Source organism: Peromyscus maniculatus, chromosome 2 (assembly GCF_049852395.1).
Source record: "Peromyscus maniculatus bairdii isolate BWxNUB_F1_BW_parent chromosome 2, HU_Pman_BW_mat_3.1, whole genome shotgun sequence".
NCBI classification, from domain to species: domain Eukaryota; kingdom Metazoa; phylum Chordata; class Mammalia; order Rodentia; family Cricetidae; genus Peromyscus; species Peromyscus maniculatus.
In genome coordinates this window covers 88,491,870-88,505,021 of record NC_134853.1, presented here as the reverse complement: position 1 = coordinate 88,505,021, position 13,152 = coordinate 88,491,870, and the positions used below count along the sequence as shown (strand labels likewise).

General features: G+C 40.0%; 1 long non-coding RNA gene across 2 annotated transcripts; it reads left to right on the top strand.

Annotated features, from left to right (window-relative positions):
• The first annotated feature begins 8,831 nt into the window (after window positions 1–8,831).
• Window positions 8,832–12,856, top strand: LOC143271658 (uncharacterized). Of its 2 annotated transcripts, XR_013048862.1 has the most exons (3): window positions 8,832–8,934; window positions 11,726–11,832; window positions 11,930–12,856. It is a non-coding gene; the product is annotated as an uncharacterized LOC143271658 (long non-coding RNA). The 2 variants fall into 2 exon arrangements; XR_013048861.1 differs by lacking the exon at window positions 11,930–12,856 and having other exon boundaries at window positions 11,726–11,911.
• The last annotated feature ends 296 nt before the right edge of the window (window positions 12,857–13,152 follow it).

The window sequence follows — 13,152 nt, the reverse complement described above, 5'->3', positions numbered from 1 at the left end:
CCAGTTTATAACTAGAAATATTACAATCAGGAGAGCAAAAAGGGTAAGGCATATGGAAATTAAGTCACCTGGTTTCTTCTAGGTGGTGTTAATGTTTGGTTCTCTCTCTCTCTCTCTCTCTGTGTGTGTGTGTGTGTGTGTGTGTGTGTGTGTGTGTGTGTGTGTGTTTGTGTGTGTGTGTTTCTTTTACAGAATTACCTGGGAACGTGCCAGAAATTCCAACTCTTAATCTCCCCTAAAACTGAAGCAAACAGAAATAAAGGGCGCAGCAATTTTTGTTTTCGGAAGTAAGCTAAAGTAATTTTTTTTGTTGTTATACATAAAGGGTTTTGATTGTCTGATTCTGAATCACGGATTTAGTTATTTACTATTACTAACTTTTGAAAATTATTTAACTTCACATTTGGACAGTCAATTGGAGGGTTACACCACATATTAACTATGGCAACTAAAATATCTTGCTAAATACTCCATTTCATTTGATAGATATTAATTGCACAAGCACACACACTCACGTACACAGACACACATGCCTGAACTCAAAGGTCTTCCTTCTCTGTAATGTGCTGACCTCCAGACAAATGAGGCTAATAAAGAATGAATGTCTTCACTGAAGAATCTCTTCACAAGAAATCATCATCATTACTTAAGGACAATTAAATGGCAGATGATAATCTCAGTACCTGCTATACAAGAAGAACTCATAAACAATACTTACATTTCCAGTTTTATAAGTACCTTCTCTATGGCATAACCCATGGTGAGTTGGAGGCATTGAAATGTCAAGAAGACAGCATGAGCCCACTTCCCAGGACTTGGGATCTAGATGGTGAGAGTGGCCACAAATGATCATGATATAGAGTGACACATTTGGCTGGAAAAATTACAGTTGTACAGCACCTCGGAGGACAGGCAACAGCAGGATATGGGGAGCTGGGTAGGCTGTAGGCGCCAACAATGACATATGGGGAAAAAGAGAACATGAGAGCAAGAGCGGGTATCTGAGGAAATGGGAGGTGCCTCAGATTGACGAAAGCTAACTGTTATGTTTGGGATAAAATGAGGAATGAGAAGAGATGAGCCTGAAGACGTTGGTGGAGGCTTGATCATCAGAAGCAAAATAATTTTGAGGGCAGCAAGGAACCATGCGAGGATTCTCAACAGAGGAGTGGTATGTTTAGATTAGTATTGTGTAGCTTGTTCTGGCTGTTGTACAACTGTGGCAATAACTGAGCTGGGAGCAGTCATGGAGATAATACTTCCCTAGGTGAGGTTAGTGGAGGGGGCATGAAGCCAGGTCTCTGTAACCCCATTTACTGAATCTTACTTCATACACTTGGAATGAGTATTTACTTTGAGTCTTTTGTTTTGTAAAACACAATGGTTTCACAGTACTCTGAGTACTTTGACCTTGTCATTGAGATCTCCTCGCTCGGTTTAAGTCTCTGATGGATGTCATATGTGCTGTTATCTAAGGATCTATATTACATTCTTGCTAATAATTCATTTGGCTTCTCATTTGATCCACAGCACAAATCGATGAGTAAGTGCAGGTAAAAGTGGAGATGGATGCCCTGAGAGAGTGGACCCTGCTGATGCAGATAGGATGCCCACTGCTCTTTGTTGGTTAGTTTGTTTGTCTGGGTTCCATGCATTCACTGCAGCACCATGCTGCTGTCTCCCAAGTGTTACTGTGTTGAGGAAACTCTGAATGAGCTCCACTTTGACAGACAGAGGCCCACATGAAGGTTTGAAGTACGCTGCTATATTTTCCCCCAACATCTGCATTCTACTTGGGCTTAGAAAGAGAGAAGTTAAGCAAGGACATAAATGGAGAATGGAGAAAGTGGGGAAAGGGACAGGTGCTGTGGCTGCCACATACTAACACCACAGGGCAGTCAGTGTCAGAAGGCTCATTACAACAGATACACAGCTCCAAGTGGGATGACAGTCACCAAAACATGCCTAAACTCTTTATAAGAGTGCTAGAAGCACATTAGTAAGAGGACTCAGCTGAGCCTAATTCTGCCATTGACCAGCTAGGCAACCTCACCCTGTGTGAGCATCAGTTGTCCTATATGTAAATGAAGACAATAATATCTACTCAAGATCTTAGCCAAGACTGTTGGACAGACTCAATGAAAAAGCAACTGAAATGCTCCTCCCCTCAATGTCTACCTTTCCTCAGATGTCTCCTCTTAAGTCTATTCTTATTTTTTTTTATTGAAAATAGATTTTTTTCATACCATATATTCTCAGTGCAGTTTCCCCTCCCTCAACTCCTCCCAGGTCCTCCCCACTTCCCCCACAGACCTAATACAGGGCTAATCTTGTCCATTGCATTCAGTGGTAACAGTAGCATAGAGATGTAGCTCAGTGTAGAAGCCCTTGGTTCACTCTCCAGAAATTCAAAGAAGAAAAAAATTGCAAAATAGTTCTCACTTTTTCTTTCTATTATCCTTCTAACTTACACACACACACACACACACACACACACACAGAGGCAGGCATGCATGCACGCACACGTGCCCCTGAGATACAGATTTTTTTCTTTTCCTCTATCGATAGTGTCTCATCCTTTCATATAAAATCAAGAATAGGTTGTATGCTTTGATCTTGGCTAAATCCCCAGTTCCTAGTACAGTTCCCAGAACAAACTATGCAACAGACAGTGACTGAAGAACACTCATTTATTTTTTGCGTTTTCAGAGCTATTTGTTTTCTTGTTGGAATTGGTGCTTTTTAAATATACAAATGGGGCCATGTGAAATCTATTAACCTACATGTACTGTTTCCAGACCAAACATGTAATAGTTCACCTTGACATTTAGGTTTAGAATCATGTCTTTCCATAATCACTTTAGAATACTGTAGAACTGTGGTTCTCAACCTTCCTAATGCTGCAACCATTTAATATAGTTCCTCAGGTTGTGATGACCTCCAACCATAAAATTATTTTGTTAGCTAGTTCATTATGAGTCAAAATGTAAATATCTGATATATAGGATAACTGATAGCGACCCCTATGAAAGGGTCATTCAAACCCCCAAAGGGTTCGTGAGCCACATGTTGAGAACCACTGCTGTAGAAGATTCATTCAACCTAAACCACCTCACAGTTTTATAATTCTATTCTTAGACCCCTTTTACCAGGGGATGAATTGAGAGAATAGCTGTATCTTTACAATTCCTAAGTGTCCTCTGCAGTATCTTCCTCATTCCTCCACTGTTTACAGCCTTCTACTATCAGTTTTCAATCATCTCCTTTATTCTTAAATAGAGTGAAAACCTCCTTTTTAAGTTTCTCTATTAATCCCAAATTTTTATAAGTACCAATATCTTGATTCCTTGCTCCTTTGCACCAAGGAACAGATAACCTTCTTCTAAATAAGAATGTTGGAATGTGGAAAAATAATGACTTCAGTCTTTTGAATCAGCAGATACCTAGAAGATCATAGTGATTCACGCTTTTAATCTCATCACAGAGGACACAGAGATAGAAAGACTCTAATTTCAAGACCATCCTAGGCTACATAGCAAGGCCCTTTCTCAAAACTCCAAGGGCTGAAAATGTAACCAGTAGTAGAATGCTTCTCAAGCACACCCTGTCTTAGTTCACCCATTGTGACAAAATACCCAAATAAAAGTAATGTAGGGGAGAACTGGTTTGTTTTAGTCTACAGGAGCTGGTTACAAAGTATCATGGCCAGGAAACCATGGCATCAAGTTCTTTGAGCATCAGGTGACTGTGTGTCTACAGTCAGAAGAAGAGGGTAATAAATGCATGCATCCATGCTAGTGTTCAGCTCACATGTCCCACTTTAATCAAAACAGGTTCCCTTGCCCAGAGAATGGTGCTGCCCAGAGTGCACAGACCTTCCCATCTCAACTAATATAAGAAAGGTAACTCCCCACAGGTTTCCAAGTAAGCTACAAGAGGAAGCAGTTCTGGCTATGTTGTGGATGTACAAATAGCTGGTGCTTTCCTACAAATCTTTCTACCTCTCTGAACCTTCCAGTTTTTCACAAGTTAAGTGATATTATCTCTCACCTCAGCATGTCACTTGTCTAGCATCTAATATTACAAAGAAATTGACATAATCTTAATGAGTGTTAATCCTCACACTAGAAGAGTGATTCACAATTTACATGGAGTGCAGAGAAGAGAGTTTTTTCCTTAACATAACACTGCAGAGGTCGACCCTAGTAACTGAACACATCTAGCAAAAGTTCCTAAACTTTCTTCTCACTCCCTGGCAAGAAGAGTCCAAAAGGTGCAATGCCAGTCTGTGAACTTGTCTCAATATTTCAAAAATGCTAACGGGAATCATATATTTCCTCAATAAAAATCAGACTTTAATTGCTTTTGGTGGGAATTATATCAACTAAAATCAGTACTTATTGGAAAACTAATTATATTTTAATGCAAGTAGCTTAATATACATACCTCTTGAGATATCAGCTATGAAGAAGCATGTCACAAGAGGAGGACTTAATAGAACAAAGATGGGGGATCTTGGGCCTAGGAATATGAAGACTTAGCACATGAGAAAAGTAGAGTCCAGAAGTGACTTATAACCTGACTTTCCAGGCTTGTTTCCTCACCATGCCATCCCTAGACAAGACTTCAGTTATTCTCTGTCAGGTGTGTGCATTCAAGTCCCATCAGGGTTTACTCTGCCCCATACACTCCAAGCTACCCTTCAAACTTCAACCAGAAGGGACTTTTGACATGTAACTCTACATGCACATATACCCACATGGTATAACATTCTTGGATAACTTCTCCACTGGTAGTACTGTGGAGGAAAGGCTATTATTAAGAAACTAAACAATGAAGCCAGTTCCCATGAAGGTATTTTAACAAGAAGGGTTCACGTACCCCAAACTGCTAACCTGGAATGACTGTTGCCAAGGAGCCCTATGCCTTGACCTTTGACCAGGACTGAACTTTGATCAATCAAGACTGTTATTTGCATGATCATGATTACATGGATCTTATTTCAATGGCAAAGACTACAAAACTAAAAATCTCATGAATAATCACCCATACTCACTGCTGTAAACTAATCACAGTCCAATATAGACTGTACTCTTATGCATGTATTCCATTCTCAGAAAGTGTACACAGAGAAACTCACACTACCTAGAGAAGTAGTTCTCCCAAGTGAGACAACCCTCACTCCCCAACAAAACACATTGCTCTGTGCTGAAAGCAGTATTTTCCAACCTGATGTCATTTCCTTTCACAGGATGTCTAATAAACGTATCTTCTTATTCAACCTAGAAGGGTAAATTTACTTATGGCTTGCATGTAACATGGGCATATTATTCTTCTTGGAATACATACAGTATTTTCATGGTCTTACCTGATTTATCACTGGATACTCTCGGTCTATTTCTATTCTGTTTGTGTCTCAGCTCATGGTTCCTTGTTCTCTATGCAGAAGGCCTTTCTCTTATTAATTTACTTCTTAACATTGATTCATCTTTCCAGTCTCAGCTTTGTCACCCCGCCCCCAGGAAGCTTTCACTGCTCACACTCCTTTACTGCAGGAGAGACTGAGGGCCAGCTCTGAGCTTTCCACATACTCCCTGCTTCCCTGTGACATGCACTTCTCATACTGAATTTCCATCTTCTCAGGAAGCATGGATTTCTGAATGAATATGACAATTTCCGGCAGAAACGAAAGTTAACCACTGGGCCTCTGTCTCCTGGCTGAAGGACATTTTGTGCCATCAAACATCACATGTGCTTTGAAAACCTCAAGCACTTGGCTTTTCCAGCAGAACAGGGAGAAATGATCTAACATTGAATTGATTTAGTAACAATTTTAGAACTAACAGGGAGGGTAAAAGACATACTTTCAGAGACACTAGCAGACAAATTCTGTCTTCTAAAATGGAAACACAAGGAGTGAGCTTAAGGGCAGAAGCCTAAAGTGGAAGGGCCTTCTAAGCAGAGGTGCTTAAAGCACTTTCACTACAAATATTGTTCAGATGCAAACTGAGCAGTTATTTGGATGGCAAAGAATGCACAAAGGAAAATCATATGCTCATACTAACTGCTAAGAAGTCAACACAGGACAGTCTAGACTGCACTCCTTTGAGTGCTATGTATTCCATGCCAAGAAACTGTAAACACAGAAACTCACACAAACCAAAGAAGTCATTCTCCCGAGTGAGATTCCCAAAGCATGCTCCTCTGTGCTGAAGAAAGTACTTATTTTTCAAACTTATGTCATTTCCTCTGCTGGCAGAAATGAACTGAGCCAACAAAGTCCAGCACTGAGTCCCAGAGAGTGAGTAGAGTAGCCTAGTCCTATAACGCCAAGATCAGTTAAAGGACATTTCCTATGATGCCCCCTGCTTTCCAGAATCCATCTAGCAACATGTTCTCACTCCTATTTACAGGTGCTTATGCTGTGGATAATTGATTGACAAATAAAATGCTGATTGGCCAGTAGCCAGACAGAAAGTATAGGTGGGACAAAGAGGGAGGAGAATTCTGGGAAATGGAAGGCTGAGGCAGAAAAACGTGGCCAGCCACTGTGAGGAGAAGTATGATGTAAGACACTGGTAAGCCAAGAGCCACATGGCAAGGTATAGATTTATATAAATGAGTTAATTTAAGATATAAGAACAGATAACAAGAAGCCTGCCATGGCCATACAGTTTATAAGTAATATAAGTCTCTGTGTGTTTACTTGGGGGACACTAGTGGGGGAGATTTACCCTGACTGCTAGCAGGCTGGGACACAGGAAAACTTCAGCTACATGTTTGTCTGTGATCCACTGTATTCCCACACTTTTATTCTGCCTCAGTCTCACAGCCTCTAGGATGTGGCCACTAACTGCTGCTTCCAGAGATAAGAAAATTAGTAGCAAGTAGAAAATTCACCTCCAGTTTAAAAATGAGGGGAACTGGAGACTTGGGAAATCTGGGGTCTGTGGTATCTGGGACGAACATTATTCCCATTTTAGGGTAGTCCCCTTTAAACTCATTAATATATGTACATACATCTTTTTATATAAGATATATGTGTTTATCTTAGGAAGCTTCTACAGAAGTAAGTTTCCATATGGATTTATCTACTGTCATTATTGTTAGTTATCCCCACTCTCAATACTCCCTCTTCTACCTTGTCCTGCCATTCCTACCTCAGTTAAGCCTTTGTGTTCTGAAATTGGATTTAAGGCTTGTGCCACAAGATGGAACCATTAAATGGGTCAAAATTCCATGGCTGGTTGTCACAGGGGAGAATGCAATACTATTAGTCTTATAAATGAGCACAGTAATAAAATGGACCCTAAGTCTGTACCTTTGTATTCATTAATTAGGGCATCTCTCAACCTTCATCAGACAAGTTCCTCATTGCAATATATGGTGCCCAATACAGTGACAATGAATCTGTGTATATGGTGATGAATACAGAGACACAGAGACTCTATTCATCATCTTAGATTGCAACAAGAAACTTCTCTGATGAAGCACTCTGTGGAGTGTTCACCTCTAAATGAGACATCTGTATCACATTCTTTCCTTGCAAGCATCATGGATTATGGAGAAACATGAGGTGAAATTATTATAAGAGCTAGAAGCAATGGACATCTGCAGCAAAATTGTATTTTCTGGACATGACAAGGCTGTTGAATACGTGAGCTTACAGTGGCAGTGGCTTCATGCACAATATCTGGACAAGATCAAACTGGCCCAAATGCCAGCATGGACAGGGAAAGGGTTGTAAAGCCAAATCCCTAGCTGAGAAGCCACTGGCAATTGACTGCTTGAAGGAGCATGAGTCAATTTTCTCCAAGGGTGTGGTCCCAGAGAGGCCACACATGTTCAAGTAGATGGTCCTTATACACATACATATTCATACAGCACTAGAAGGACTCAGTGAGCTTTAAAAACAAAGAACATGGAATTGAGAGGAAAGGGAGAGGAATTATAACAGAAAGATTGAGGAATAGATTTCACTAAAACTTACTATATGCATGTATGAAATTCTCAAACAATAAAAAACGTAGTTAAAAATATGTAGGGCCTATGTACTTCACATATTAAGCATTTTTTGTGTTGTTGAGATCTCTAATAATCCCACTCTAGTGGCAAACTAGGGAAACTTTTAATACTACCTGCTTTTGTCAAATAAGGAAACAGGGACTAAAAGGAGGTTGAGTTTTGTGATCTGACTCAAATAGAGACATTCTGAATGTATTCACAGGACAACAACAATAATTAAAAGTTAAAGTTTGCTTCTGCTTTTCTGGAAAACATGAAGCAAGTTACTAAAACTCTTTTCTCTTCTGTTTCTTCATCTGAAAAAGATGAGAAGACTTCTCCTAGTCTTCTTGGAGAATCTTAAACCCATTCTTTCAGGTGTGTCTTAACTTCTCTGCCTCTTCCAAAGTCATTGGAAGTAAAATGAGACAATGCATCTAGAAGAGTGTAAGATATGTACTGAATATCTTACATATGGTATTTGCATAGCACCAAAGATACCAGCCTTGAACTTTTAACATCTCCTTTTCTTTACTTTTTTTTTATTCATTTTACATACCAACTACAGATCCCCCTCTCATTTCCCCTCCCACTCCCTTCCTCCTACCCCCCTAATTCTTCATCCCCTCACCCAACAGGGTAAGTTCTCCATGGTGGGGGGGAGCTAAGACTGGTACATTCAGTTCAAGCAAGACCAAGATTGTAGTGGGTAGCCATTCCAGCTTGGATCTGGAAGTTCCAACCCCCATTGTGACTCTGGCAACTGTCACGACTACGAGGCGGGGCGAGTGGAGGCGCCTGGAGACCTGAGAGCTGGATGGGCCAGCGCTCTCTCTGTGCGGGGACGCTGAATTGTGCAGAGCTCCGGAGAACACCGCTGGACTGCGATACACCTTCCCCAGACCCTGCGACCTACCTTTCACTTAATTTGTGAGATACACTATTAAATAAATATCCTTTCAACTACGTGGAGTGGCCAAAATAATTTCTCCAATACAAGACCCTAACCACTTTATCAGGAGTGAGCAAGGTGTTCGACCATAGATAATGGGATACAGAAAGCTGGCTCATGCACCAGGGATAGATCCTGATCTCACTACCAGGGGCCCCTCAAACAGATCCAACTACATAACTGTCTCCCATATACAGAAGGTCTAGTCCAGTCCCATGCAGGTTCCACAGCTATCAGTCTAAAATTCGTGAGTTCCTTTGAGCTTGGTTCAGTCTAACATCTCCTTTTCATGACCATCCTGGCACAAAGTGTTCTGAGATTATGGGTGAAGGACTTTACCTACTGAGTGGAAGTCTCCCATCACTAAAGGAGGTCATGTGACTTTACACAGTCTCTTTCATCCCCTTTAACTTGGAAGGAAAAAACTTTCTCTCTGACAAGATTACTCTCATAGATAAAGATAATGCTTTGCAAGGCCTTAAATAAATGCTTGGGACTTATCCAAGCCTAAACATAAATTTTCTACCATCTTTGTGGTTGTTATTTGCATCACTGGTTTCTTCTACCATAAAATAGGATGTATACCCTGTCATTCAGTGAGGTTATCAGACTCCAGTTCCATTTGGGAAAAAAAGAGAGAGAGAGATGTGTTTCCAGTAATTATACTACCAAATGCCCCTCACATTTTTGTTTTCTTTCAATTGACAAAAAAACCATGGTCTCTCAGATCTAAAAAAAAAAAACCTTCAGTTGTGTCTTAGTCAGTGTTCTATTGCTGAAAAGAGATATTATGACCACAGCAACTCTTATAGAGGAAAGCATTTAATTGGGGCTGGCTTACAGTTTCAGATGTTTAGTCCATTATCATCATGGTTGGAAGTATGGCAGCATGCAAGCAGACTTGGTGCTGAAGAAGTAGCTTGAGAGTTCTGCCTCTGGATCAGCAGGCAACAGAAAGAGAGAGAGCCCCTAGTCCAAACTTGGGCTTCTGAAACCTTGAAGCCCATCCTTAGTAACAAGTTTCCTTCAGCAGGGCCACACCTACCCCAACAAGGTCATACTTCCTAATCTTTTCAAATAGTGTCACTCTCTAAACTTTCAAATTATGAGTTTATGAGGGCCATTCTTATTCAAACCACCACAAGTGGCATCCACCTAATATTCACTAGTATATGCATCCTCTCTCTGATATTTCTGATGACCCTTAAACTTATATTTTAATACCTTTCGTTATGGGGGAATCTTATCAACTTTTAAATCAGCCCAAAAATCTACATTTCTATATGCCAAGCTTCCTAACATTCAGTTCATCTACAATACACATTATGCTGGCTTCTTCCTTTCTCCCACATCTCCCCTTCACCTCAACCTGGATCCACAAAAGTCACAAAGAATTTACAGAGCCAACCTTCTGCAGCATTTTTCTCAGGACTCTAACAAACTTCATTCCTATTTGTTACTCATTTTTCTCCCTCTCTTCTTCTGAAAAACATCTTAAGCACATTTTGCCATTGGAAAGATTTTTTTCTTACCCTTCTGCTGGTTCCCACTGGGATGAAAAGCAATAAAAAGTCAGAAAGAAGTATAGGTTTGCCTTCTGGCTTTGTCACTTAGACAAATAACACTGTAAAAAACAGTGAATGCTATCGGTTAAAGTGAACTCTTTCCTCAGTCCCGTGCATTTCACTGGATTCTGATGCAGAGGTTTTGGACAGGGAAATCTTTTCTGGAGATGGATTAAGTTGGTGAGTTAAAGATTTTGCATTAAAAACAGATTCTGGTTATAATATCCTCTCTAAGGTTGCATTTGGTCCCATGGTTTTGAGAGTCATGTAAATAAATCTCAGGGGTTATGGAGGGATATCTCAGAACATCTTGAACTCTCTGCCAATCAGGGCATAATAAATGGCATCAGCTCTCAGCCAGCCCATGCAAGATATCAGAAAGTCTGTATGCATTCTTTCTCCCATCCCAACCTTCCAGTATGGGATTTTCTTTATTTATGTGATGCCTTTTGTGTTTTAATCAGTTTCCTGGATCTACTACTAGCTTCAGGAAGTCACATGAATACACATCATGAGAGGATCTTGTAATATTTCACCTTCCAATGGAAGCTAAGTTGGCTGGGAACGTTAATATTTAATAACAGATAAAGTATCTGAAAAGTTGTGGAAGAATTTTCCATTAAGATATAGAGATACTTGGAAAGAATTCTCACTTTGTTAGGAACCCTTATCAGGCAAGTAGGCAGCCTAAGGTGTTAGGAGAAGATTCTAGCAGAACTGTATATCTTCCCCTGTTGAAGGTTAATTGTGAATTTTAAGTTCAGAGCAAATGCAAAACAGAGAAAAGACTTGATTCTTCTTCCTCTTCTGAGTAAGGTTGGGAGCAAAAAACATGGACACTGCAATGTTGAAGTAGTGGGAAAAGTAGATGAGGGATTGACTTTGTCAATTGTCAGACTTGAACTGAAACTCTTTCCCTGGAGAATGTAGCCGCATTGACACAGTGATACACCAATACACTGTAAGCAGAGATTCAATTTGTATCACAACATGTAATTTACTATATCTTCTTTCTGTTACATCATGGGAGACTCCATTTGGGTTTATTGATAAGAATCCCCATCTTTTTTCATCCAGGAGGGGGCCAAAGCTCCGAGGCATGAAGTTATGAGCTAAAAGTCACAGGCTGTATATAGTTTGGGGTTGAGCAAGAGCTCTCTGACTTCAAGCACCTTACTTCGTCTCTTTTGTGTCTATTTTCTAGCAGCAAATAAAAGAGATTGCAGTCTGGTTATGAGGGAAAATGACGGAGAGAGTGAAGATTGAGTTGACGTCTGAAATGGTTCTGGCAACACCTTACATTATATTCAGGTTTTGAATACTACAAAGTGCCGTATTAGAAATCTCTCATTTCACTCTTACAACAACAATAAAGTAAACTTACTCTCATTATCTTTTAATATTATAGGTAAACAAAGTGTGAATCGAAGACATTTAGCAACTTTCTCAAAGCTATACAGGATATAACCAATTTTGAATAAATTTATTGTTTTGACTACCACCCCCTCCACTCACAAATGTATGGGGTGGGTATAACTGTTAATTTCATCTGCCAATAACTGAGCTAAGACTTTCCAGATAGCTGGTCCATTAATTACTTCTAGTTCTATCAATGATGGGGTTTCCAGAAGAGAAGCCTTTTAGTATTTAGACTGAGTCACCATTGTGAGCAGGCATCCAGTCTGTTTTAAATGCAACAGCCACCTTCTGATGGTTTTGGAAATCATCTCTCCTGATTTGGACTGGAATAATCTCATTGGCTGTCCTTGGGCATGTGAAATTCAGAGGTTGACAAGAAAAACAATGTTAGTACTTAATCTATTCAGGGCTTTGTTTGGTTGAGGATACTCGCAAGAGGCTAGCAACTAACAAGGGTTGGAAAGGATGTAGGATATAGACCAATAGAGACAATTAGTCCCCAAGCATGCCTTGAGCACCTCCTGCATACAATTCTAATATACAAAACAGCAAGTCAGATGTGGATTTCTGAAAAACACTACATTTTAAAATAAAATCATTTACTAGCGTGGATATGTATCATATCTGTAGAGGCAAGGGGCTAGATTTGTTGAATAGCAGTCATAAGGCTAAGAGAGAAAAGTCAGGCAACAGCAAAATGTGTAGTTAAAAAATGGGGGCACTGTACTAGAAAATAACTTAAAGGTAAGGTAAGACTTAATGATTTTCATGGGTTAGAGAAGAAAACAGTAGACAGTTCAAGATTGGAGTTGTAGGACAAAATGACTAATTAATGGAAGAGTGAAGTCTACATGGGAAGAATGCAAGTTAAGAAAGACAGTCACCCTCTTCTGGGGCTTCAGGCACATTCAATGAATTACCCCAGATTTTTGCAGAGAGACAATCAGAGCATGAGCAAGGGAAGTCTACACTCAAACCCTGATTGTATCACTTTCTAACTCTGAGCTTGCACAAGGCAATAGAACTCAGTCTCTCCATTTGTGAAAGAGGTGAGAAGTATATATGACATCACCTACCTCCCAAAACCAAAACATGGATTCCCAAGCTTTCTTGAATCACAGCATTACATTAGCATGTCCATAGTTCCCTTAGCCTAAAGCAAAATCAAGCAGTTTCAGTGATTAAGCAGGCCAGAACAATTTAATAAGAATG